Genomic DNA, 25,274 nt, shown 5'->3' with positions numbered 1-25,274 from the left:
CTTTTGCTTCAATACTAACCGCACATACAACATCAATCACATGATCAATTGCAAGACCCGATATGTTACGTATGTACTAGGCTGCCCATGTAACAAAATCTTATGTGGGCAGCACTACAAGGCCACTAAAAACTCGAATTCAGGAGCACTTAAGGGCTATACGCAACAATGATCATAGGTATCCATTAACCTTTCATATGCAAGAAAACCATTGAACTAATGATGAATGTTGGTTGATAGGAATTGATCATGTCCCATCTCACCCAAGAGGTGGAGATAGGGAATTATCATTGAGAAAAAATGAAGCAGGTTGGATATGTAAACTTCGATCTATTGAAATGGGCCATAATAGTGATGATGAAATGCACTATTTTCTTTAGAGGTTTGACATCTGTATAATATCCTAGAAAATACTCTGCAATTATGTAATCTTGACCTGTTTTTACTATAAGGGATTTTCTTCCTTTTTTGAGTACCAGTCTTCATTCATAAACTGGGAGGCTGGTCCATTTGGAGTTTTTGCATAAGATACAGCACTAATAAATGAGCGCAGTACATATATGTATTTTTATACTTATCTCTTGATTTGTTTTTCCTGATGTATTACTACCCTTTAGTGCTTGGATGTGTTTCCCCCCGCAGTTACTTGTGACTGCTTCTCTCCTACATCCCTGTCCCTCTTTTTGCTATCTTCAATACACTGCGATCGCTTTTTCCTTCACGAGGGTTTCATGTCTGAATTTAGTTAATGGAGCCTGAGAATTAGGATTTCCATTCGTTATCCTTGCCACCTTTTTTTTAAATGTAATTGAGCACTACTATGTGCCTTTTTCCCTTTTTGTGATTTCCCCGGTTGGCCCGTGACGGGCAGGGTGCTCTCCCTTAGGGTTTTTGTAGTAACCACACTACAAACGGTATGAATAAAGCAGCATGTTTATTGTCTGTCTGTCTCCACAGCTTCCAGGAACCAACTGGTCAGCCTGGAGATTCAAAGCACAACACTCCATCACCATGACACTGACATCGCAGTGACCATGGAGAAGTACATGCATATAATATAATTAGCACTATTAAGAGGAGACTACTACAACATCTCCCTTCTCCCAAGAAAATCATAAACAAATGAAAAATAATAAAAAGATGCAAAAATTATATCAAAACATAACCATAAACACATAAATAATATCTCCTAAATATACTATATAAATATAAAAGAACAGCAAACACAAGAGAATAACACACAAAACCTAATACTAAAGATCTAAACGATTGGGTGGAACACTTGTCCTATTGCTTCTCCGTGGAGGAACATATTTCATAACCGAAGACTCCTCCCCAACTTCGGGTTGAGCTTGATTCAAATCACCTGACCCTAAACCCAAACGTGTCACCACTTTCACCGGTACCTTATAAACTCTAGAAAGGTTCCACCAATTTTTCCCATTCACTCTTATGGCAAAACGTGACACAGCACTTTAACAGGTGGACCAAACTTAGACAATCCCTTGGGAATATGCAAAGGAGATTTAATCCTAACCCAATCCCCTATTTTAAGCCTAGGTTTAGAGTAATCTTCACAATCTACTTCTGATCCAACGACTGAACTGCTCCCACCTTCCTTGTTGATACCATTTCCACGATTCTTGGACAACACCTCCCATTTTTTCATCCAAGCTGGGCACATATGAAACGAAGCCTCCCTCCCTCGCAATAAAGCAAAGGGACTTGAACCAGTTGATGAATTGGTGGTCGTCCGATGAGCCCACAACATGCTCTGGACCGCCTCCATGATGTCCACCTTACCCGAAACGGCCCACTGAATGCATTCCACCAACACCCTGTTATTGCGCTCAATGAACCCATTGGCTTGAGGATGATATAATGCCACTCGTTGATGGGTAATACCTGACTGAGACAAAAAATCTGACATATCTTTCGAAGTAAATTGTACTCCATTGTCCGAAATTATTTCCTTAGGAAATCCTTCTCTATCAAACAGAGCCTGAAGAAACTTAATAACCTCTCTTGAATTTGGATCTGTCATAAAATGTACATCCCACCACTTACTGAAATAATCAGCCACCACCAGAGCAAACTTATATTTATTAGGCAAAATGGTGAATGGACCAACAAAATCTATGGCCAATTTTAACCATGGACCATCAGGCCTCTCAATATGCTGTACCGGCGGTGATGACACTTTGATCACTTTATCACTCGTACAGCACGTCAAACACGTTTCAACGACATCATTTATCTGGCGATCCATGGAAGGCCACCAATATACCGCCCTAATCCTTCTTTTTGTGTTGGTCTGACCCAGATGTCCTTCATGACCATACTCCACTATGCGACTCCTAAGAGACACTGGGGGCACAAACTTGTCTCCCCGCATGATCATGCCACCATTTTCTACTGAAAGTTCATCAGCAACCTTTGCAAAAGGATGAAGATCAGGATCTAGATGCTTTTCTTTAGGCCACCCCAACACTATGAGTTCTCTCACCCTTTTGAGAAGATTATCAGACTCCATCCCACGAAACCAATCACGTTCAGAGAAAGAACCAATACAACAAGCATCAACAGCTGCAATAATGTACTCATCTGTTATGTCTACATCACGTTCATCATTCTTCCGGGGTAAGGGTGATCTCGACAGATAGTCAGCCCTTGTGTTCTTGCCACCTGAAATATGTGCAACAACAAAGTTGTACTGTAACAATTTCGCACTCAACCTAGCAATCCTAGGCGTGTGATCTTTCACCACTTTCCCTTCCAATATGGGAATTAACGGTTTATGATCCGTCAGTAGTCTAAACGTTTTTCCCCAAATAAAACATTTAAATCGCTCGACAGCCCAGCAACACGCCAAAAGTTCACGCTCAATGACCGAGTAATTCTTTTCACTTGGTCTTAACGCCCTGGAGGCGAACCCCACAGTATACTCCTTCCCTTCTTTGATCTGAGATATCATGCCACCTAAACCATCAAGACTAGCATCCACCGATACCGTGCACTGAAATAATGGATCAAAAGGGGTAAGAATTTGACAAGTAGCCAATTCTTTTTTTACCTGCGTGAACTCATTCTGACACTCATCACTCCAACTGAAAACCGTCCTTTTCCTCAGCAACTCCCTCATGTTGGCTGTTTTCCCTGCAAAATTAGGAATGAACTTCGCATAAAATTCGCACATCCCCAAAAATGAAGATACCTGATCTCTAGATCCAGGACAAGGTGCATTAGATATTGCATCAATCAAACCTAACATAGGCACTATACCCTCACCAGAAATACAATGCCCCAGATATTCTATTGACTGCACTCCAAACGTACATTTGAGCCTGTTTGCTACAATCCCTTTGATTTTTAGCCGTTTTAAAACTTTAAAAACATTCTCATCATGTTCAATTATGTCTTTACCAGACACCAAAATATCATCCTGAAACACTACTGTATTCGGGACCCCATCCAACACTTTTTCCATAACTCGTTGAAAAACCGCCGCCGCCGCCGAGGCCAATCCAAAAGGCATCCTCCGGAACTGAAATGTCCCGACGGGAGACACAAAAGCAGTCAGATGTTTGGAGTTCTGATCCAGTTCAATCTGGTGATAAGCTGAAGATAAGTCTATCTTGGAAAACCACTTAGCTCCAGCGAACTTAGAAAGGATATCATCAATCCGGGGAAGTGGATGAGAATCCACCCAAATCTCTCTATTAAGGCTGCGCAAGTCAATGCAGACCCTGAGACTGCCATTTTTCTTCCTGGCAACAACCAAAGGACTCAACCACAAAGACGACTCAATTGGTTCAATTACTCAATTCTCACACATTCTTTTGAGCTCAAGAGAAAGATCATCCCTGATGCTGAAGGGTACATTCCGTAACTTATGCTTCACTGGTGAAACTCCCTCTTTCACTTTAATTGTGTGTTTGAACCCTGTGATGCATCCCAACTTATCACTAAAAACTTGTGGAAACTTACCCAACCAAGGACCCAAACCCACATCTTTAGACTCATCATGCACAATAGAAACTTGCACCTGAGTCCCTGGTCTAAGCATCATGCCGAACAGTCCTTGATGGTACCACCCCAAAATGTTCAGCCCTTTTCTTACTACATAGACTTTCCCTTGAATGCATTTGTCTTGGAAAACCAACGAAGTATCAAAAAACCCTCTCAAATCAATGCGTCTCCCTTCGTACAAAACAGGGCTTCTGTCCGGAGGATTCAGAGGCTTATCTCCCCAAGTTTCCTCAAAAAGTTCTTCTGTTATCATAGTCATTCTCGCCCCTGAGTCGACCAATAGTTTAAGACACTTCCCATCTACCAGAATGTCAACCACAGGATCAACGCAATCCTTCAACTCATCCTTCACAACCACCACAAAATCTGTTAAAGAACTAACAACCTCATCATACACATCTTGTCTTGTACCTTCTGCATAAACCACATTCACACCCCCACGAGAGATACACATTTTGGCAAAATGACCCGGTTTTCCACACTTACGACACATAGCATTCTTGGCTGGACACACCCGTGCATCAGGAAAATGTGAAGGGAAACCACACTTATTACACAGGTTCCTCGCATAACCACTTTTCTTTCCTGATTTGTTTGGCACAAACTTATTCTGAGGAAATCTAACGCTTCTCTGATCATTATTAACTCTAATTTTGTCATTACTTTTATCTTTAGAATGTTTTAACTCTTTGTAATGTAATGTAATGTAAAAAGAATTTATAAAGCGCAGCTAACACCAGACGGTTTCTTGGTGCTAAGGACAAAGAGAGAAAAAACAAAACAGTCCAAGGGGCTAAGGGAGTTCTAATTATAAGCTGTACGGAATAAATAGGTTTTCAGGAGAGACCTAAAATGGATTAAAGGGGAAGCCAGTCTAAGGCTTAATGGAAGGGCGTTCCAAAAGGAGGGGGCAAGAAATGAGAACCTTAGTCCTCCATGTTTTTTACGATTGAAAGTAGGGATTTGAAGTAGAGCCAGGTAGGAAGAACGAAGGATGCGGGAAGGGACATATGGGTGCAGAAGTGAAGAAATAAACAAAGGTCCTGTACCAACAAGAGACTTAAAAATAATACAGCCCAGTTTAAATTTACACCGCTCGGTGATGGGGAGCCAGTGGAGAGAGTTCAGAAGGGGGCGTACGTGCTGGTGTTTGGGTTGGTGGTAAATGAGCCGTGCTGCCTGGTTCTGGACCAGTTGGAGCCTCTTTAATTGGTAAATGGGTAGACCAACATAGAGAGTGTTGGCATAATCCACCCTGGAGATGACAAGTGCCAGTAATACCAGGGTAAGAGCCTCGGTGGTCAGGAAGCGGGCGATCTTACAAATTTTTCTCAGTTGAAAGAAGCTAGAGGACACCACTGCACTGATCTGTGATTTCATTGAGAGATCGTTACTGATGATGATCCGGAGGCTCTTCACTGAGCTGACGGGGATAGGGGGGGTGCCCAACCTGGAGGGCCAAAAGGTGGAATTCCAAGGGTTGGCTATGCCCCCGACAAGCAGGAGTTCAGTCTTGTCGGGGTTAAGCTTCAGATGGTTCACCCCCATCCAGTCACTGATATGACAAAGAATGTATTGGAAATTGTCAATGGACTGGGCCGTGGAATTAATGTTGAAAACCAACTGGATGTCATCCGCATAATTCAACGCGGTGACACCACTACCTTGTAGCGAGCGAATGAGGGGGGTGAGATATAAATTAAAAAGGAGAGGAGATAAGGAGGATCCCTGCGGGACACCACAGGTTAGTTTAACCTCATCCGCGGAGAAATGAGAGAGCCGGACCGCCTGATGGCGGTTGCTCAAGAAGGAGCGGATCCAGGCCAACGCAGGGCCCTGGATGCCGGCCTCCCCGACACGGCCGACCAAAATATCATGGTCGACCGTGTCGAAGGCGGCCGACAAATCCAGGAGCACCAGGACCTGACTGATGTTAGAGTCCGCCCCTCTCCGTAGTTCCCCCATCACTGAAAGTATGACAGATTCTGTGGAGTGGTTGGGTCTAAATCCAGCCTGTTGCTGGTCGAGGAACTGAGAGTCCTCGATGAAAGTACTCAAAGTGTTGGTCACATGGGCCTCAAGGACCTTGCTAAGATAAGGAAGGAGGGAGATGGGTCGAAAGTTGCTCATGATTGTAGGGTCTGCCGTAGGTTTTTTAAGGATAGGCGTGACCTCAGCTCGTTTGAATGACCCGGGAACAGTGCCGAAAGAGAGAGAGTTATTCAGCAATGCCAGAGGGGGAGAAGGGCAAGCTGTAAAGGCCTCACGGAGGACTGAGGGAGGGCAGCAGTCAGTGGGGGATCCTGACGCAACCTTCTTAAGAAGGGCTAAGAATTCTGTCTCAGAGATTGGAGGGATCTGGGTCAGCTGCCTAGAGTTGAAAAAAGGCAAAGAGGACTCAGGCCCATGATGGTAAGAGAGGGCTGAGGATAGGATACTCTTCTTGATGTTAGCTATCTTTTCAACAAAGAAAAGGTTTAGAGAGTCACAGAGTGCCCGAGATGGGAGGGGTTTAGGGGTAATCCTGTCTGGGTTTGACAGCTCCTCGACAATAGAGAAGATGTCCTTGGTTTTAGTGGCAGGGCTGACAATCTTATTTGAAAAATACATGGATTTAGTTTGCAGGACTGCTAGTTTAGAATCATTGAGCAGGGTGGTGAAATGTAGTTTCGTGTCGGGGGCATAGTCTCGTCGTCACTGACGCTCAGCCTGCCTAAGGCCCAGCTTCAAGGCTTTAAGATCGTCCGTAAACCATTTTTGGGCACGTTTAAGTTTTAATTGTCTACGAGGGGCCACAATGTCGCTAGCTGACTCCAGCCAGTGTGTAAGAGCAGAGGCTTGGGTGTCAATAGATCCCAGACTGGAGGGGGTGGAGATTTTAAGTAAAGTGGCAAAGTCATTAAGATTAGCCCTGTTCCAATTCCGGGCTAAGAGGTTTCCTTCCTTAGGTCTACTAGGACTGGGGATAACTATGATAGAGAAAGAAATTATAAAGTGATCTGACCAGAGACAGGGGAAAATGAGGGGAGTGGAGATATCCAGGTTGGATGTCCAAACCTGATCCAGAATATGGCCCTTGGTGTGAGTAGCTGTCTTTATGTGTGAGATACAGTTCATGCTGGACAGGAGCTCAGTAAATGATATGGAGCAGGTGTTCTCCTTGGCATGAGAGGGCCAGTAGTTAAAGTCGCCCAATACCAGGATTCTTGAATTATTAATGATAAGTTGAGATAACATATCGCCAAACAACAAAGGGAAATTCTGCATAGGTTGGGGGGGGCGGTAGACTAACACACAGACAAGTGGGGTGGTAAGGGATTCCAGTCTAGCCGTAAGGAATTCGACTGAAGGAATGCCGATTAAGGTCAAAGCAGAAAACCGAATGGAATCTTTAATGATTGCTGCTACCCCACCTCCCGGCCTTCCAGAGGCTCTGTTTACATGGAGGATGTAGTAACCAGTAGGGATTGCAGCAAGTAAATCAGGAGCGGAGTCATCATTCAACCAGGTCTCTGTGAGCAAGAGTATATCCGGCTGCTCAGAATCTAACAAAGCAAAGATTTCCAGCTGGTGCTTTACCTGTGATCGTGTGTTAAGGTAGATCACGGTCAGTTGATTGGATGAAGTCTGAACATTGGGTAGAAAAGGAGTGTTAGGAGTGTTGGGAAGAGGGGCTGGAAGTGAACCTGTTATCTCGGGGAAAATATCTCTGGTGCAAAGAAATCCCAGTGACTCGCAATTAGACAGAATAGGGGGAGGGGCCCTGTGTGAATGAAGTCGGATCAAGTCTATGGAGGAGTATTTCCTCAGACCAACAAGGGGACGAGCCCCGTGCCGGGGCGACGGGCGCAGACGGGCTTGCCTTAGGCGCGCCCGCTGCGCGTCCGGCCGAGGCACATCCTTTATGGCAGTGAGGGGGGGGGCGTGGCATCGCAATGGTGGGCGTGGCCTCGCTTCCGGCTATGGCGGCGAAGGCAAGGTGTGTCCCGCGACAGCGATGATCAGCTGTGCGGCGGGATCTCGGCGGGATCTCGAGCGAGTATTCCAAGGGGGAAGAGTGCCCAAGGAAGTAACAGCGGTAGGTGAAGCCACGAAATAAAAAACAATGATAATTTTAAAAAGCGCGAAACTATCTCCCGGCTTCCGCCTCAGGAGCTATTTGTTACAATCTCAATGTATCAAGGAGAGATATCGCGCGCCTAATATGCTTTCCGGGGGGGGGCGTGGCCTCGCAATGGTGGGCGTGGCCTCGCTTCCGGCTATGGCGGCGAAGGCAAGGTGTGTCCCGCGACAGCGATGATCAGCTGTGCGGCGGGATCTCGGCGGGATCTCGAGCGAGTATTCCAAGGGGGAAGAGTGCCCAAGGAAGTAACAGCGGTAGGTGAAGCCACGAAATAAAAAACAATGATAATTTTAAAAAGCGCTAAACTATCTCCCGGCTTCCGCCTCAGGAGCTATTTGTTACAATCTCAATGATTGTCCTCATTGTGTTCTTTTACAACGCTTACTGTACTCTTTTCAGGTTTAAGTTCATTAGAGGACTTCTCAGACAATTCTATACTTTTCACAATCCCAATTGTTTCTTCTAAAGAGGGATTCTTTAGTGTGAGCAATTTCTGCTGTACTTTCCTATCACGACAATGAACTACAATTTGATCACGTATCAGCTGTGAACAAAAATGCTCGAATTCACACTCAGACGCTAATATGCGTAATGCTGCTACATAGGAAACAATACTTTCTCCACTTCCTTGTTCCCTGGTAAAGAACTTATGCCTAGATACTACTAGACTGCTCTCCACATCGAACTGTATTTCTAACATTCTTACCGCTTGATCATATCCATTCAAGACTTCTTCACCTACTACTACAGGTATCGGAGGTAAAAGTTCAAGTACAGCCTGTCCTTCAAATCCTAAATTGTGTTCCAAAACTACAGTTTTCCTTATGTTTCATTACTTTTTTCGTTCCCTTTTTTCATTAGGATTGCAGCCTATCGGGGTAAAGGCTCGCTCTGATATATAGACTGCTTATCAAGAAACATCACTACAAGATGGCGACCATTTTAGACCAAGGAATCTTGGGTAGTGACTCGGTCGATATTTTGCCTTATATTCTGGTTTTGTCATCCTCCGCATTTTAATTTATGTTCGCCGTATATATGGAAGTTACTTTGTTTTGACATTATTAGATGCTGTGGCCTCGTGTGATTTCTTATTGTGACTCAATACATCAATGTGCAGTTCTTTTAACATATTGTTTTTGCACATATATTGATACCTGGACTTTGAATTATATTTAACTTTCACAGTGCTTTCAGTACTTCCCCTTCGGGTTTTGAGCCGCGTGGCATAGCGACTTGTCTTCCTGTATAAATTATTACACAGGACACCCGACTATAAGATGGCAGGCATTATATACTCCGGGACTCCGGGAGTATCTCAGCTCTCCCAGCTGTTCCTGTTTTTGTTAATTAGCGCAGGTATATCAGGCAGATCCAAATTGCGACCTCATATACGTTTGGTCGCGTACTGGTGAGGATTGCTCCGACTGATTCTGGTAAGTTGCTCGCCTAGGGGAATGTTTGATGCTATTATCATTGATTTACATGGGGAATCTATTTTATCCCTGTTTGAAGAATAATATACTTAAGGCCTCTTCTTAGGGGGGTGACCTATTGAACATGCTTTGTGATTTATTTTCATCATACCGTATTGCATTAATGATAAGTCGCGTCTTGGCTTCGATCGTACCGATTGAAGTTCATTTTGGTGCTCTGTCTTTGGTGTGGGTCTCTTGTTGGGGACTTATGCTCTATTGGGCATATGCCGTTCTAAACATACAACATAACCTCACATATATCATTTGGTGCATATAAGTTGCGCTTTTCTTTAATGCAACAATGTTATGTGCTGCATGTTATACCAATGCACGTCATTACATTGTAATAGTTCACTGTGTTTACACATTTGCTTCCTACTGGAGGCTGGATGCCACTATTGTGTAACTTTTGGCGGATGCACCCATGACTGGCCATGCACTCAATTCATGTTTTTGGACATGTGCCTTCTAAAATATAAAATATAAATACCTTCCCATATGTTAACTGGGGTATAATCGTTTTTAGTTCTAATCTGTTATTGCAACTAGATTAGGTAGTGCACATTATAAGTGGTGCACTCCTAATAATAATACATGTTACATCAATGGATTATTGGTATAATTATAAACTCTCTTGTTTCATATAGGCCGGTTGCTGTAATTGCATAATCAGTTCCATTTATCGTCCGGCTCCCTGACCTGAGACCGAGGACTGCTTAGACTGGGAGTCATCATACACCCATTCATTCTTTCCTTTTAAATAAAGGTGTCAATTTCAATTATCTTATATAGTAAGTATTGGGCATAATATAGATTTGTTATAAATATAGCTTCTATCCCACCTTGGAAAATATTAATTCGTTTATTTCTCCCACCATAGACATACTTAAGGACGGAGGCATTTTAGCAGTCTATATTCGACTTACTAGGTGGCCCATTCCCCTAATGGAATCAGCATTAAGGATTAATTAGCTGGGTACTGATTGACACATTGTATGTAGACAAACTGGGATTAAGGCTACCCTCACTGCTCATGTGATTTCCATAATTGTCCTATTGATACTTCACAAATCCTGTGTTGTTTCCTCTAATCTGGAATTGTATGATTTCTCCATTCCACTCCCTTCTACTGACCCCCATCTCTCACCGTTTGTTTTTCAACCTTGTTTTCAACTTTCTTTTTCTGCAGAAATTCGTTAGGTAATGATATTGAACATAAACATGTTGAAATTTCCAGTTAATTAAAATAAATATAAATGAGATGAATAGAAAAAATTGAACAAAATTTCATCTTATTAAATGATGGTTGTATATAGCTTGTGATGCTTTAAATGTTCTGTCCTATGTTCATGTATATATATTTATGTATGCATCTATGTTTGTTGAATTAACAGCCCTGAAGAAGTCCTTTTGATGAGGACGAAACACGTCGGCTGTGTCTCAATCACCTTGAACATGTTTTAAAAAAGACTTCATTGAAAATAAAGGAAGAAACTTGGAAGATTATTTGTTGACATGGATTTTATATAATTCTCTGTCTAAATCGTTGTGTGGTGCACCTGCGCTGTTGTGTTAAAATTGTTCTATTCCTGCATTGGAATAACACTGTGACAGGGGGTGTTTGTCAGTGTGCACACACGTTTCTGGGTAGTTCCAAAGTATACATATATACATTAGGGATAGCAAGTTAGGTGCTGAGGCCTATAGGGTTCCACTGTCCAGCCTCTCTTGACTTTTAGTTTCTATAAAGAAACCCTGAAGGATCTACACAAATGATCCCTTGCTGAATTCAGAATTTTGTCTTCTTCTTTAAAATGTATAGCTTTCCAGGATCCATTATTGCTTTCGTACCCATCCCTACCATTAACTGGAAGGAGGTCGAAAGCACATAATATAGCAAAAATAGGCTATGTCCCAGAAAAATGCCCAAACTGTGTAAAAAATGTTGGTTTTCTGACAAAAGTCTGCTTGTCCCTGAAAGCTGGGAAGAAGGTGATTTCAGCACCACAACCCCTTTTTTGATACCATTTGCAGGGAAATTTATTTTGTCTAATTTCTGGGTCCCCTCCAGGGGAATCCACAAACCCTGGGTACCTTTAGAATCCCCTTGATTTGGGAAAAAAAAGATGCAAATTTGGCGTGGATACCTTATGTGGTCAAAAAGTTACAAGGGGCCTGAGCGCGAACTACCCCAAATAGCCCAAAAAAAGGCTTAGCACGGGGAGGGGGGGAAATGCCTAGCAGCAAAGGGGTTAAGGAATCCCCGGTAGCCAGTCCAGCCCTGCTTCCAGCCTACCTTTGGAAATGTTCAGAGACCCCTCACATTAGATTGCAATCCCCCTTTCAAGCTTCCCCCTTTCTCCCTGAACGAGTAGCCTAAAGATCGATGGGACCTTGACGCCGTGGCAGCTGGCACCTACTGGGAATAGTAGGGCGGGCAAATGAGAGCTGGATGCCAGTGGATACAGGCACATTACATCAACCAAATTGCAGACATGCATAACATTAACGTTTTAAAAACAGTAATGTAATGCATGTCTGCAATTAAATAAATTCAAAACATTACCATCAAAACATAACAAAAAGAAAAGAAAACTTACCTTGCGACACGTCCATGCTCTTGTCTGATGTCCTTCACTGCTCCAGCACAGGCCCCAGGCAACTCCCCTAACCAATCCTGGCACTGCTCTCATACAGCATGAGAGCAGAGCCAGGATTGGTTGGAGCAGGCTCTCTCAGCACTCCAAAGAGCACTAGAGGCCTGTTCTTGGTCTCAACCCAGCTGACCAAAACAACTGGGCAGTGGCGGCTGGCATGGCTTGCGGGTGGCGGCGTGGCATGGGGGTCACCAGGGGGGTTTGCGGGGGAGTAGGAGGGTTGTGCCTGGGAAAAAGACCTTGCCACCGGGTCAAGCATCTCTGCTCCTGCCCTCCTGCCTCTGACTCCAGGAACAGGAAGCAGGCAGCCAGGCTTCCTCACCTAACCCAATCACAACGCAGCATTGTAACAGGTCTGAGCTCTCAGCCAGGGGCTGGAGGGGCGGACATGTTCTCAGCCTGCTTGGAGAATGGGGAAAGGGTGGCTTGAAAGGGCCGACCAAACAGTCATTGCGCACTTAGGAGTGGGCAAGCCACTCCACTCCTGCTCTGAGAGCAGAGCACCCATGCCCACCCACCAGCAAAGCCTCAAGACACAAAGCATAGAATGATAATAATTCTAAGTTATTATCATTTCATATTCCTACTTGGCACTGCTTAAAAGCAGTGGGGTGACGCTCCTCCTCCATAGCGGAGGAGCCACTACTGCAGCTGGGTTGAGAGGTTTAAAGTGCCCATGTCTGTCGCAAGATGGCCGGCCAAAGGGACAAGTGAACTTTGAACATCAGGTCTGCCCATGACTTCTTTCTGCTGCTGCCAGTCAGCGGTAAAAAAACAATGGTTCGGGTGTGGCCAAAAGGTCCAATAATAAAGTGATCCTAAGGAGAGCATTTTAAAGGAGCAAAAAAATTCATAATGTACATAGGGAAATAAGTCAGTTCACGTGAAACATTTATTTCCACAACAATAGAATTCAGGTGCTCACACAATAAGTGAAAGAGACGTGACGTGCAAAGTGATTGTGAAGTTTAAAATAACGGCATCGCATTGACAACAATAGTGTAAAACTCCTCAAGCAACTTTTATAGAATAGGAAGAGTTTTTGTTGTAAAGGGTCAACAGCGTTTCGATCTCACCTGTTCAAGATCATCATCAGGACATATAACGGGTGAGCGCGGCCTTCGACACCATTTCTCACGAAACTTTAGTTAGGGTATTGTACAAAAATGGTGTACGCGGAAAGGCACTGGACTGGATCCGGTCCTTCCTGGCAAATCGAACCTTTCAAATTACATCTTCACGAGCCTCCTTGGATGCCCTGTTGGCACCCCACGGAGTGCCTCAGGGGTCTATTCTCAGTCCTCTGTTCTTCAATTTATACCTTAGACCCCTGGCCGACCTTGTTGAACAATCTGGTCTCACTCTTATGTGCTATGCTGATGACTCCCAAATCGTCTTCTCCCTATCCGAATCCTGTCCAAACTCCCCTTCTCTACTCAAAGCAGGACTCCTAAATATCCTGAATTGGATGACGAGAAATTATTTAAAACTTAACGGGGACAAGACAGAAATTCTGGTTCTGGGAAAACATCAAGATCTGTGGAATCCCTCACATTGGCCTGATCAGATGGGAGCTTTTCCTACCCTGGTGACCCATGCTCGTAATCTGGGTTTTATTCTGGACAACTCCCTGGCCATGAATCTACAGGCCAGTAAAGTTACTGGTCTATGCCTCACCATAGTCAAATGGTTGAGGAAGATCCTCTGGATGCTGCCTCTTCCTACGCAGAAGACCGTAGTCAATGCTCTCATAACATCGAGGCTTGACTATGGCAACATTTTGTACCTGGGTGCAAACAAATCAATAGTCGGCCGACTACAATTGGTGCAAAATGCAGCAGTTCGTCTATTGTGCAATACTCCTAAAAACTCTGGAGTTTCGAATCATCGCCGGGAGCTCCACTGGCTAAGGGTTGAAAATAGAATCCGCTTTAAAGCTCTGAACTTTATGTTTAGAATTAGAGCGGGTACGGCACCTAAATATCTTTTAGCCCTAGCCCACCCCTATACTCCCAAGCGTAACCTGCGGTCGCAGTCGGCAGCCTTTTTCTGTGTTCCAAGATTCAAACGGGCGAGAGTAGGTGGCAGATCTTTCGCACATCTGGGACCATCCCTCTGGAACACGCTCCCTCCCTTCATTCGAAGGGAGGAAAATTACGCCAAGTTTAGAAAGTATGTTAAGACCTGGCTATTTGAACAATAATTCTCAATAGCCTAACACCCTTTCTTCTGTCCTCTAACTTGCTGTGTCTAGGCGCCGGGAAACCCTTTTTGGGTAGCTGTTGCGCCCTATAAAATGAAAAAAAAAAAAATAATAATAAGCTGAATCTAAAATGAGGAAAAACGGGCAAATAAATAAGCTATAGTTTGATCCCTACATGTAGTATAATTAATACAATCAGAGGCTCCTTTTTATAAAAAATATAATGACATATATAAATATATATTAATCCTCAATTAATCTGTATATCATGTAACTAGCCATGCCTAGAGGTCAAGGTAGGTGTGGAAATACATGAATTAAGGCAATTACAGAAGCGAAAGACATGATTTAAAGGCAACTCCGATGCGTAAATTACAAGTGGTGGAAGTATTTAAACGGTGGAAAAGAGAAGTTAAATAGTGAAAATGCTGCACGTGAATACGCAAGCATAGGAGGGAGTACAAGGAATAATTCGCGCTAGTAGGAAGGTAGAGTTGACTTACTGATGCAATTATTCGTAGCGCAAGGAAGAGCAATTGAGGGCTTCAGAAAACAGCTGAGGGTAGACGAGTTCACCCAGATTAATTCGCTGAAGGTACGAACGTGAGAATATCACGTGCTGTAAAGGAATTAGAGCAGTAATTAGAAACTGGTGTGCGTCCGTGAAGGGCGCTTGCAAGGAAGTTGGTGAAAGAAAACACTTACTGAGTAAACTTGAAGGGCAGTGTCAGCTGTATAAGTTGCGCTTAACGATTTACTGCCAATATGTTTCTGTTAAGGGCAAAAGGAGGGTGGGGGGTCAGGAACTCCAAGGTAAAGATTAAATGATGGTAAAGGTGTATGCGCAGTCATAGTACTTACAGTTAAAGTCACTCCCAGTTTATATTTGGAAAGTCTTGGGAGAGGAGCTCAGCACGTCATGCTGCTTGGGCTGTCCGCGTTTAGTGCGAGAGGGAGACAGAGTGAGCCAGGAAGTAATTTAGGGCTGTGTCAGCTGTGAAACCAGCAGCAGCTGCCCCGCCCATGTCCTGCCACTCAGCTGGGATGGGGTTATTGAAAAATAGACTGGTAATACATTAACTGTATTGCCATTATATTTTTCATCTCCGGTGCATGGGGGGGGCATTTCAATTAGTGGGGCGGCCCTCCTGTGCCTTAATGGAGGAGCCACCCCTGCCTTGATGGCCCTTTCCATAGGTTGGCTCGGGAAGCTGCTGTGTGCCACCTCATAGGGCCCTTTTACAGTATACAAGGATCTGTAACATGGGACAGGAATAGGGGAAATATATTCGCTTTTTATCTGGGGTCACATCCCCAAAGCTAATGAGGCAAACCCCGCTTTACATTGTGTTGGCACATGGGACAAATGTTGTAATGCGTCCCCGCGCGTTTTATTCGCCTATACGGTCATATTTACATCTGATGACCACCACCTTTGTCCATTTTATCCTTATGTAAAACGTTATTTAGACTTTGGAGCACTTTAAATGTTTCCCCAGTTAACACTAATTCAATGCACATCCATTTTACCACGTACCTTTATTATTATTCCACGCCTAATTCTAATAGCTTTCTCCATAGAGGTTAGATGTCAAATAAAGCATAAACTATTATAATACAGCCACTGGGATGGATGACATTTAGTTTCATTAAAGTATTTCATTTATGATTATTTCAGAAATGTGTGGCATTATGCTTTCAGCCACAGAGGAACGTCAAATCCACTATTTTAAAGCAAGATTACTGTCTTAATAATTACATTTCCTTGTGTGTCCCTTTTGTGTTTCAAATCTTTTTTTCCACTCCCTGGGAAATCCAAGTGTCGCATACCTTTGAATTCGTGCAGAGATATGGCAGCGCTGCAATCAAAATAAATCAACTGTCCTGTCAAACATTGACAAACCACTGAAGTGTGCCCAGAATACAGTTAGTCGCCTACGAGGTACACTACAATTTATCGAAGCAAATAGGAGACAGTTGAGTGGCAAATTACCTACCCCGTTCACAACCCAGCGGGCAGCCCTGCTTGCCAGCCATCAGAATTGTTTCTGGGCAATTTGATATATAGTTCCACTTTGTTGTGCTATTTCTTGTGGAATTACTTTGATTTTGGAGTTTCCTGTTGTGAGCAGACTGACCAAAATAGAGAAAACACGGAACTTTAAAAAGCGACGACTGCAATCACTTTGTAACTGAGGCGCTTGCAGGCCTAAAGCAGATAATGCCATCGTTTTCCAATTTCTACAGTTTGTCTGCAGTGACTGACTGTCAAAGTTTTCTGGTTTCAAAAAACACAGTTGTCTAAAATCTTATGAGATATATAGAATTGGAGTATCTACCATTCCTGAACAAGAAAAGGTCTGCCTTGGCAATAATTCCACGCTTGTACTGATCTGCTAACTGTTGAGTTAGGCTCACTTTCGGCAACATAGAGGTGAGCATAAGTAAATTTAGCTATGCTAAATGCCAATGGTCTGTATGTTGCTACTTATGAAATGATACAACATGGGACCAATTCACCAACTGCTTTTTGTAGTGCATTTAGTAGTACTACAATAGTACTATTCACATACTACAAAATGCTATTCACAAAACTAAGGGGCCCATTAGGATGGCGGGCGGAGGCACCACTGCAGTGCTGGTGGAAAATACAATTTTCCGCACACCAGCAGCGGTCCTTCTGCCCGCCATATTAGCATGGGCAAACATAGCCCATTTCCCATCTGCCGCGGTGCGACATGATCCGCCATAAAAATGCGCCTTTCACCGCGACAGTGGGAGCCAATAGAGACCAACCGCCGTGCGGAATGATGTCCCGACCGCCGTACAAATCAGGATGCCCCAAACAGCCAGTCACACCGCAGCAGAGAAACTGCACAACCAGAGACGGCGGAAGCACGACAGCGGAGCGCGAAACCAGATTCCCGGTCCCCTCCACCCGGTCCCCACCACAATGGATCCAGCTCTACACATCTTCCCGATGCTGTACCTGATACACTACCAGCAACCTATGTACAGTCACGGACGCCGCCGCAGGTACGCAATCATACAACTCCGCACACAATCACAACACACAACTCCAGGGCTGATATACGGATCCTGTCCACATCAGACACTTTGGTGGGGACAGGAACACATCCACAAGTGTACACACACATGTCCTACCTGTCACTAAATCTCCCCTCCTCATCCAGGTCACACATCAACCACGATATCAATGCAATGTCCCGATCACGTCACCGCAGCGCTGAGGACGCGGGAAAACATGCGCACAATGTAGAAGGCAGGGCCAGCGCCAGGCATGGGCAGTCCACAAAGATCACAGGGCCACACCTCCACCCTCCAAACACTAGGCCCCCCATACCCATTAAGGGACATGCTATGTGCTCCTCCTGTGCTCCCCCATGCACAATAACCAGCCAGGTGAACCTGTTGCAGCGTGGAACATCAAATTCCCCCTTCGGCACAGGGCAACTACCTCAACATCAAATTCACTCATATACATTCATTGGTGGGGCCCATAACACCAATACTTACTTTCAGTTGATCTGTTTTCTGAGGGAATTATGCTTCCAAACGCTGACATGAAAGGAATACCTTTACCTTACTCTAAACACATTGACCTCAGACCTAAGATATCCCTCTCATAAGGAGATGGATAATTTAGTTGTTTGCAGGTTTAGATTCACAGTCATTTATCTTGTCTTTAAATCTCATTAAATTCTCTTCTTAAATAATCGACACAACACATTTGTCAATTAATCAATTATTCTTTATCTAAGAAATATTGCAAGGAACGTTAGAAATCATCATCAGCATTTAAGAGCATCATATTTACCTATTCTGGCTAAAGTCGTCCTCTAAGTCAGTCAGTCAAGAAGAATTTTATTCAGCAAAGTTAGGCCGCAATTCAGTCTCTCAAAGATTCAGGATAACAGCTGTCCAGCAGTGTCACCGTCCTCTCCGTCAGCATAACGTCAGGAAATCGAGTTCGTCAAGAAGAGCGTGCGATAATAGTTCAATTCCCTACCTACTTTTATAATGAAAATAATGTCAAAAAGTATCAAGATCGGGGTTTAGAAAGTCCTGATTGGTCCACTTGGGGTCGAGGGGTACAGTTCTCAGGGTGTCAAACGATGAAGTCATCAAACTTGCTTGTTCCGGCTTTTACATTGAGCTTTGTCTTTGGTCTTGGATAGGTTCCCGGAGCGTCCTTGAAGGGTACATGTTCTCCCGGGGTCAGGTCCAGGCCACTGCTGCTGGCGGTGATGCCTGCGCACTTCACCCAGAACCTCGTGTTGTCAGGGCAGTCATGTTTAACGTCTCGTTCAGCCATCTTGTCTAGGCCGAAATGGTCAACTTAAGCAAAAGAAACACAAAAAACGTAATTAAAACATAGAAATGGCTAAATAAATGTTATCCCCTTGCTAATACCCATATGTGTGTGTATGTATCTAGAAGAAGCAACACTCAGAGCGGTTTATACTCACTGAATAAAGCACAAATCACAAATACATCACCAAAGCGACATATAACATGCAATATTCTAGTTTTCTACTATTAATATGCGTACTCAAGTTAGTTTACAATTAATATAGCCATGCAAGGTGCAATTCCCACGTGTAATTCTTTTGTTAATATAATTGGTGAGTTATCACTTCAAACGGATTAATAATATTACAATTAATTTATTATTCGGATTAATATAAACATGCAGAATGGGGGGTATGCAAAATGTTGTATTACCCGCTCCAGCAATCCCCCCTTTTGTGATTATATCACCACACTAATTAAAAATGTTGTATCCCTTTTACGGAAATTTTAAATTGATTTCTTGTTTCGTTCATATTTCAGTTTCCCCTGTTTCTTCTCTTTTTGCTGTTTTATACATGCTATCCTTTAACTCTTCTAGTTCTATTTCTTCAAATTCTCTTTCATGTTTCTTATCCCTTCTCCTTAAGTTTTCTCTTTTTATTCTTTTCTGGTTTTTATTCTTTCTACAACAAATACAAGCTAGTCTAATTATTAAAACTAAAGTAATCACACAGGTTAATGGAAATAATATCGTACCTATAAATGTACTACCTAATTTTACTACAAAGTCTTTAATAGCTGATATTTTCTTACCAATCTTCTCCCAGACACCTTCAACCTCCAGTGGTACAATTTCGGCATGCAATTCTGTAATATTTTTTATATAAATTTTCAAATCTCTACTTTTGTCAGGAATGTAAGTACAACAATGTTGAACTTTCAGCATTCCACAGACTCCACCCTCTTTTGCCAATAAAATATCAAGGGCAAGTCGGTTTTGCATTACCATAGCACGCATGACAACCATTTCAGTATTTATCAATAAGAATCCTCCAGCGGTGCTTGTTGACAATCAATCCACTACTGTTGAACGTTTTCTAATTTTGTTTGCATTCAGAGATATTCCCACTGCAGGTATCAGTGCTCCAAAAATGTCACCCACAATTTCAGTCCAAGATTCTCTCTTACTACGTGCTAAATAACTACCTAGACTATGTACACCATCTTCTCCTCTATCCATGTGAAAAATCTTAGGAATAACCAGGCCAACATAACATGTGCCATACCAATGGTCTGGCAAACGATAATATGCCCTGTTCCCGCAAATGAAATACAGTCCTGGAAAGACTGGCTCTCTACCACCTTTAAATCTCCATCCTCCCATGATCCGGTATGTATCATGGCACTCACTATTCCCTAGGAAATAATTGTCATACGCCGTCTGATTCCTTCCTATACACAGTTTCCCTTTCTGAGGCCAATCTAAAGCCATAGTTGGACTCGTTTCCCCCTCTTAAATGTTTCTCCGTTTCTACATCCCAAACCGTTTTCTCCACTTTCCCTTCTGAAACCTTCCTTTGCATTTTCAATCTCCTTTCTTCAACCATATCTAAAAATGTCTTCTCCTCTTTCTTTAAACTGCAAGTCAAGTTATTTCTAAATATATATTCTAAGGTTAGTTCATTTGTCTCTAAGAAAAATTCACCTAATACTTTGCAGGTTTTACCTTGTTTAGTTTGTTAATTGCTTGTACTTGTACAAATATAGTATCTACATCTGAAAAATAATACTCTAATTTACCTGTTTGATAAAATAAACTAGCTATTACACTACATGTTATTTCATATGTTACAGGAAGGTGATGGTAAGTCACTCCTTCAGATACAGTTGCAGGTAATTGCATACATACGTAGCAATCCCTTACGTCCATTGTTTTTACATATTCATACAACTTTGAAAACACATTGTTAGAAAAATCTGTTATTGACCTGTCTCTATGTAAATAATTGTTATCTATTCTAGTTGGAACTACCTTTTGAACTTTCCCTATATTAGTTATTTTATCATTATGTCCTTCTAATGTATCTACAGTAACTTTAAATGAAATTAATAGAGCAAGAATACTCCAAAGAAGCATTAATAATCCTGTACAACAACAACACATTTTGCACCATCTTCTAAGGAAGGTACATCTACTTTTGCTACTTTCTATGTTTGCCATCTTTTCTAAAATGAGCCGTGTCTTTTGACTTAGTCTTTTCTACTTCACAACTAGTTTCTAACCCAAGGCTTCTAAGCACCTACATGGTTCTACCGGTTTTTGACTTTTTCAGTATTTTATTGTTTTTCCATCAGTAACTTCCTTGTCTCATTCAGTTTGGCATCTCATCATCTATCACCTTCCCTACGTTTTCAGCATACAGGTTGTCCTGAACCTCCGCTTCTTCTCCAATATCGGACAAGATAACTCTCAGGATTTCCGATGCTTCGTCATCCTCAATCACTTCCGGTACAACCACCTCTGGATTTCCTTGGCTATCTGCCTCTTCTTTCACTTCAGGCAGGGCCACATATGTCCATTCCGGTGATCTATACTTCTGGTTAGGTTTTCGTGTTTGTTTGTTTTCTTTGACTACTGTCTGTTCTTCTTCTTTCGATTTTTCCTGACTCGTTACTTCATTCACCTGTTCAGCTCTTGGCGAATTTACACGCGTCAGTCGATATCTTAGTCTCTTTATTTTGTTTGGCCACACCTCGTCTTTTGTCGCTCTTGTCAATTTACTCCCTTTATCATTCTTTTCAGTTCTCCAAGCTCTCTTTCTCAGAACTTGGCCTTCTGGTATTTCATCTTCACTTTCCTCAGACTCAGTTTCAACTTGCTTTTTCCCTTCAACGATTTCTTTTTCCACCTCTTCTTTTGTTTTCCCTACTTCTGTTCCTCCTCGAATCTCCGTCACACAATCTTCCTGCTGACTACTTGTCCCTGCTTCTAACTGGATGTTGGAGTTCCCTACGCCTCCTCGGGGGTCTTCCGCAATAATCTTTCCCTCTCTCTCTGTATCTGGCACCTGTCCATCTAAAGGTGTTGTTTCAGGTGGAATTTCTCTCAATCTTTCATTTGGCACTTCCTTCTCGTGGATTTCTTTTATTGTCTCTCCATTTTCTTTTTCTTTGTTCCTCCTTTGTTCTGTCTTGGACGAATGTGCTCTTTGTTCTGTCTCTGAGTCTGAACTGGATTCAGAAATCTGTAACCTTTTCCTCAGGGAGTTACTTCTGGGGACCAATGTTAACCTTGGCTCGGTCTCCCCCCTTTCAGAGTTTTCTCCTTCCTTATCTTTTGGCTCTCCGTCATCTGACTCAGTACTGGATTGTGATTCATCAAAATACTCCTTTTCTTTACAGTCAACTGGATTAGGAATTCTCAAAGTATGACTTGCATGGATCCAGTTCTTCAATCCAGCACACTTCACAGCTGTTGTTGTAGTCAAAATGACTTGCCTTGGTTTTCCCCACCTGGGAACCAAACAGTTTCTTCTTCTGTGTACTTTTATCCTTACCCAGTCCCCTGGGCTCAGATCATGAGCTGGCTTCTTTACAAGAGTGGTGGCATCCGCTCCAACCTGATGAAACACAGAATGAACTGCGTCAGCCAGGCTTTTACAGTATTCCAATACCATGTTATCAGTTATTGTCATCAGCTTGTTGACTGGTATAAATACATGTCTCATTGGGCGTCCCATGAGGATCTCATGTGGACTCAAACCAGTAGTTCTGTCTGGTATTGACCTAATAGTCATGAGTACTAGAGGCAAGACATCTGGCCATTTCATACCTGTGGCTAAACACATTTTCCCTATTCTGTTTTTGATAGTACCATTCATTTGTTCTACTATACCAGAAGCCTCTGGTCGGTAGGCACAATGCAGTTTTTGTCGTACATTCAATGCTTCACAAATCAGTTTTATAATCTCATTATGAAAATGTCCTCCTCTGTCTGATTCAATTGTTACGGGGAACCCAAACCTAGGTATAAATTCCCTCAACAAAAATTTTGCCACTGTCATTCCATCATTTCTTCTTGTTGGGAACGCCTTTACCCACCTGGAGAATAGGCACACCATCACCAAAACATACCTCAACCTGTTACAAGGAGGCATTTCAATGAAATCTACTTGCATTCTGGTGAAAGGCCCTTCCTCTCGACCTATTGTTCCTAGACTCCCCACTGTCTTTCTTCCTGGATTGTATTGCTGACAAATTAGACATCTTTGACAAATACTCTCCGCCACAAGCCTGAACTTGGCATTATACCAAGTTTGTTTAAAAGACCTAATCATGGCGTCTCTCCCTATATGTCCCTGTCCATGATACATCTGTGCCATGGCAGACATCATGCTATCAGGCATAACTGGTTTTCCATCTCGATAGACCCACACATGATCTTTCTCTCTTGGTGCACATCCTGCTTTTACCCACTGTTTTACTTCTTCCTCTCCTGCTTCTTCCTGCAATTGTCTTACCTCATCCCATGTTCCCACAGTGTTAGTAAACATTGGGAAACAAGAAATCGACTCCTTTTCCTTTGCCCGATTGTTTGAATTCTGATTTCGTGCACAATATTGTGCCATGTCATTGGTGAATTTATTTCCAGTGGCAATGTAATCACCACTGCGACTATGAGCAGCACATTTTACCACAGCCAATTGCCTAGGCAGCTGTATTGCCTCAAGCAACTTTCCAACCATTTCAGCATTCTTAATGGGAGTTCCACTTGAGGTCAGGAAACCTCTTTGCAGCCAAATTTGGCAGAAATCATGGACCACCCCGTAGCCATACTGGCTATCAGTTATCACAGTCACTCTCACACTTTTCCCGATCTTACATGCTCTGGTCAGGGCAATAAGTTCAGCTACTTGGGCCGACCTTACTCCTTTCAAATAGGATGTCTCCATCACTGCTGCAACTGTACATACTGCATATGCTGCACTCAGCACTCCATCATCTGTTCTTAAACAAGATCCATCAACAAACATTACATAATCACTTTCTGGTAAAGGGTCACCTTTTATGTCAGGTCTTGGTTTTGTACAGAAATCAAGTACATCCAAACAATCATGATCTGCTTCATCTCTTACCTCCACATGCTCTACATCAGGCAACAATGTTGAAGGATTCAAATTCACGCATCTCACAAGACTCACATTTGTTGCACCCAAAATGACCTTTTCATACTTAGTCAGTCGGCTGTGTGTCATCTACTGAGTACGACTCCTTGTTAAAAGAATCGCTACATCATGAGGTACAGACACTTTCACAGGGTATCCCATCACAATTCCTTCACTCTGTTCCAAACTTCGACATGTAGCAGCTACTGCTTTCAGACACCCAGGAAGGGCTACAGCTACTGGGTCCAACATGGATGAAAAATATGCAATTGGTTTTCTCAGTTTTCCATGCTTCTGTACTAGAACAGAGAGCGCACATCCATTTCTCTCACTGCAATACAACTCAAACTCCTTATCCTAGTCAGGCATACCTAATGCAGGCGCTTCACACACTCCTTCTCTCAACTTCTTGAATGTTGCCAACTCCTCTTTGTTCAAATCAATAGGATCTCCCACATCACTTCTTGTCAATCGCACCAAAGGTTTTGCAATCAATGAAAAATTGCCTATCCACTGACGACAATATCCAACCATTCCCAGAAACATTCTCACTTTTCTTTGGGTCATTGGTGGACTCATTCTTTTTATGATCCTGATTCTGTCTATGGTTATTTTCCTGAGTCCTTTCTCAATGCTGTGTCCCCAATATTGGACTTCTTTCTTACAGAATTGTAATTTCGATGGTGACACTTTTAATCCTCCATCTGCCAAATGATTCAGCAAAGCTACTGTATCTACCTCACAAGCTTCACGAGTTTTCGATGCCACAAATAGGTCATCGATATACTGGACTAGTACTGAATTTTCAGGCATTTCCAAACTCTCTAAAGACTTTTTCAATAGCTGATTAAATTTTGATGGGCTTTCTGTATACCCCTGTGGAATTCGGCACACCGCCAAAATACGCTCGCCAAAACGAAATGCAAAAATTTGCTGACTATCATGGTGCAATGGGATGGAAAAGAAAGCATGGCACAAATCAATCACTGTGTACCATTCTGCGTCATGAGGGATCTGATATAAAATCACAGATGGATTCGGTTCAATGGGACAACATGGTGTAACAATTTTGTTTATCTTTCTCAGCTCTTGCACTATTCTGAACTTTCCACTAGGCTTTTTCAGTCCCATTATTGGTGAATTACATGGGCTACTCATTATTTCTCTCACAATTCCTTGTTTTATCATTTTCTCAATCACAGGAGTAACTCCTTCAATTATTTCAGGGGTCAATTTATATTGTGGGACATTTGGGTAACATACTCCTTCTTTTACAGTTATCTTTACTGGATCTACATTCCTTAT

The sequence above is a fragment of the Triturus cristatus genome, chromosome 8 (assembly GCF_964204655.1).
Source record: "Triturus cristatus chromosome 8, aTriCri1.1, whole genome shotgun sequence".
Lineage (NCBI taxonomy): Eukaryota > Metazoa > Chordata > Amphibia > Caudata > Salamandridae > Triturus > Triturus cristatus.
This window is presented reverse-complemented; position numbering follows the sequence as displayed.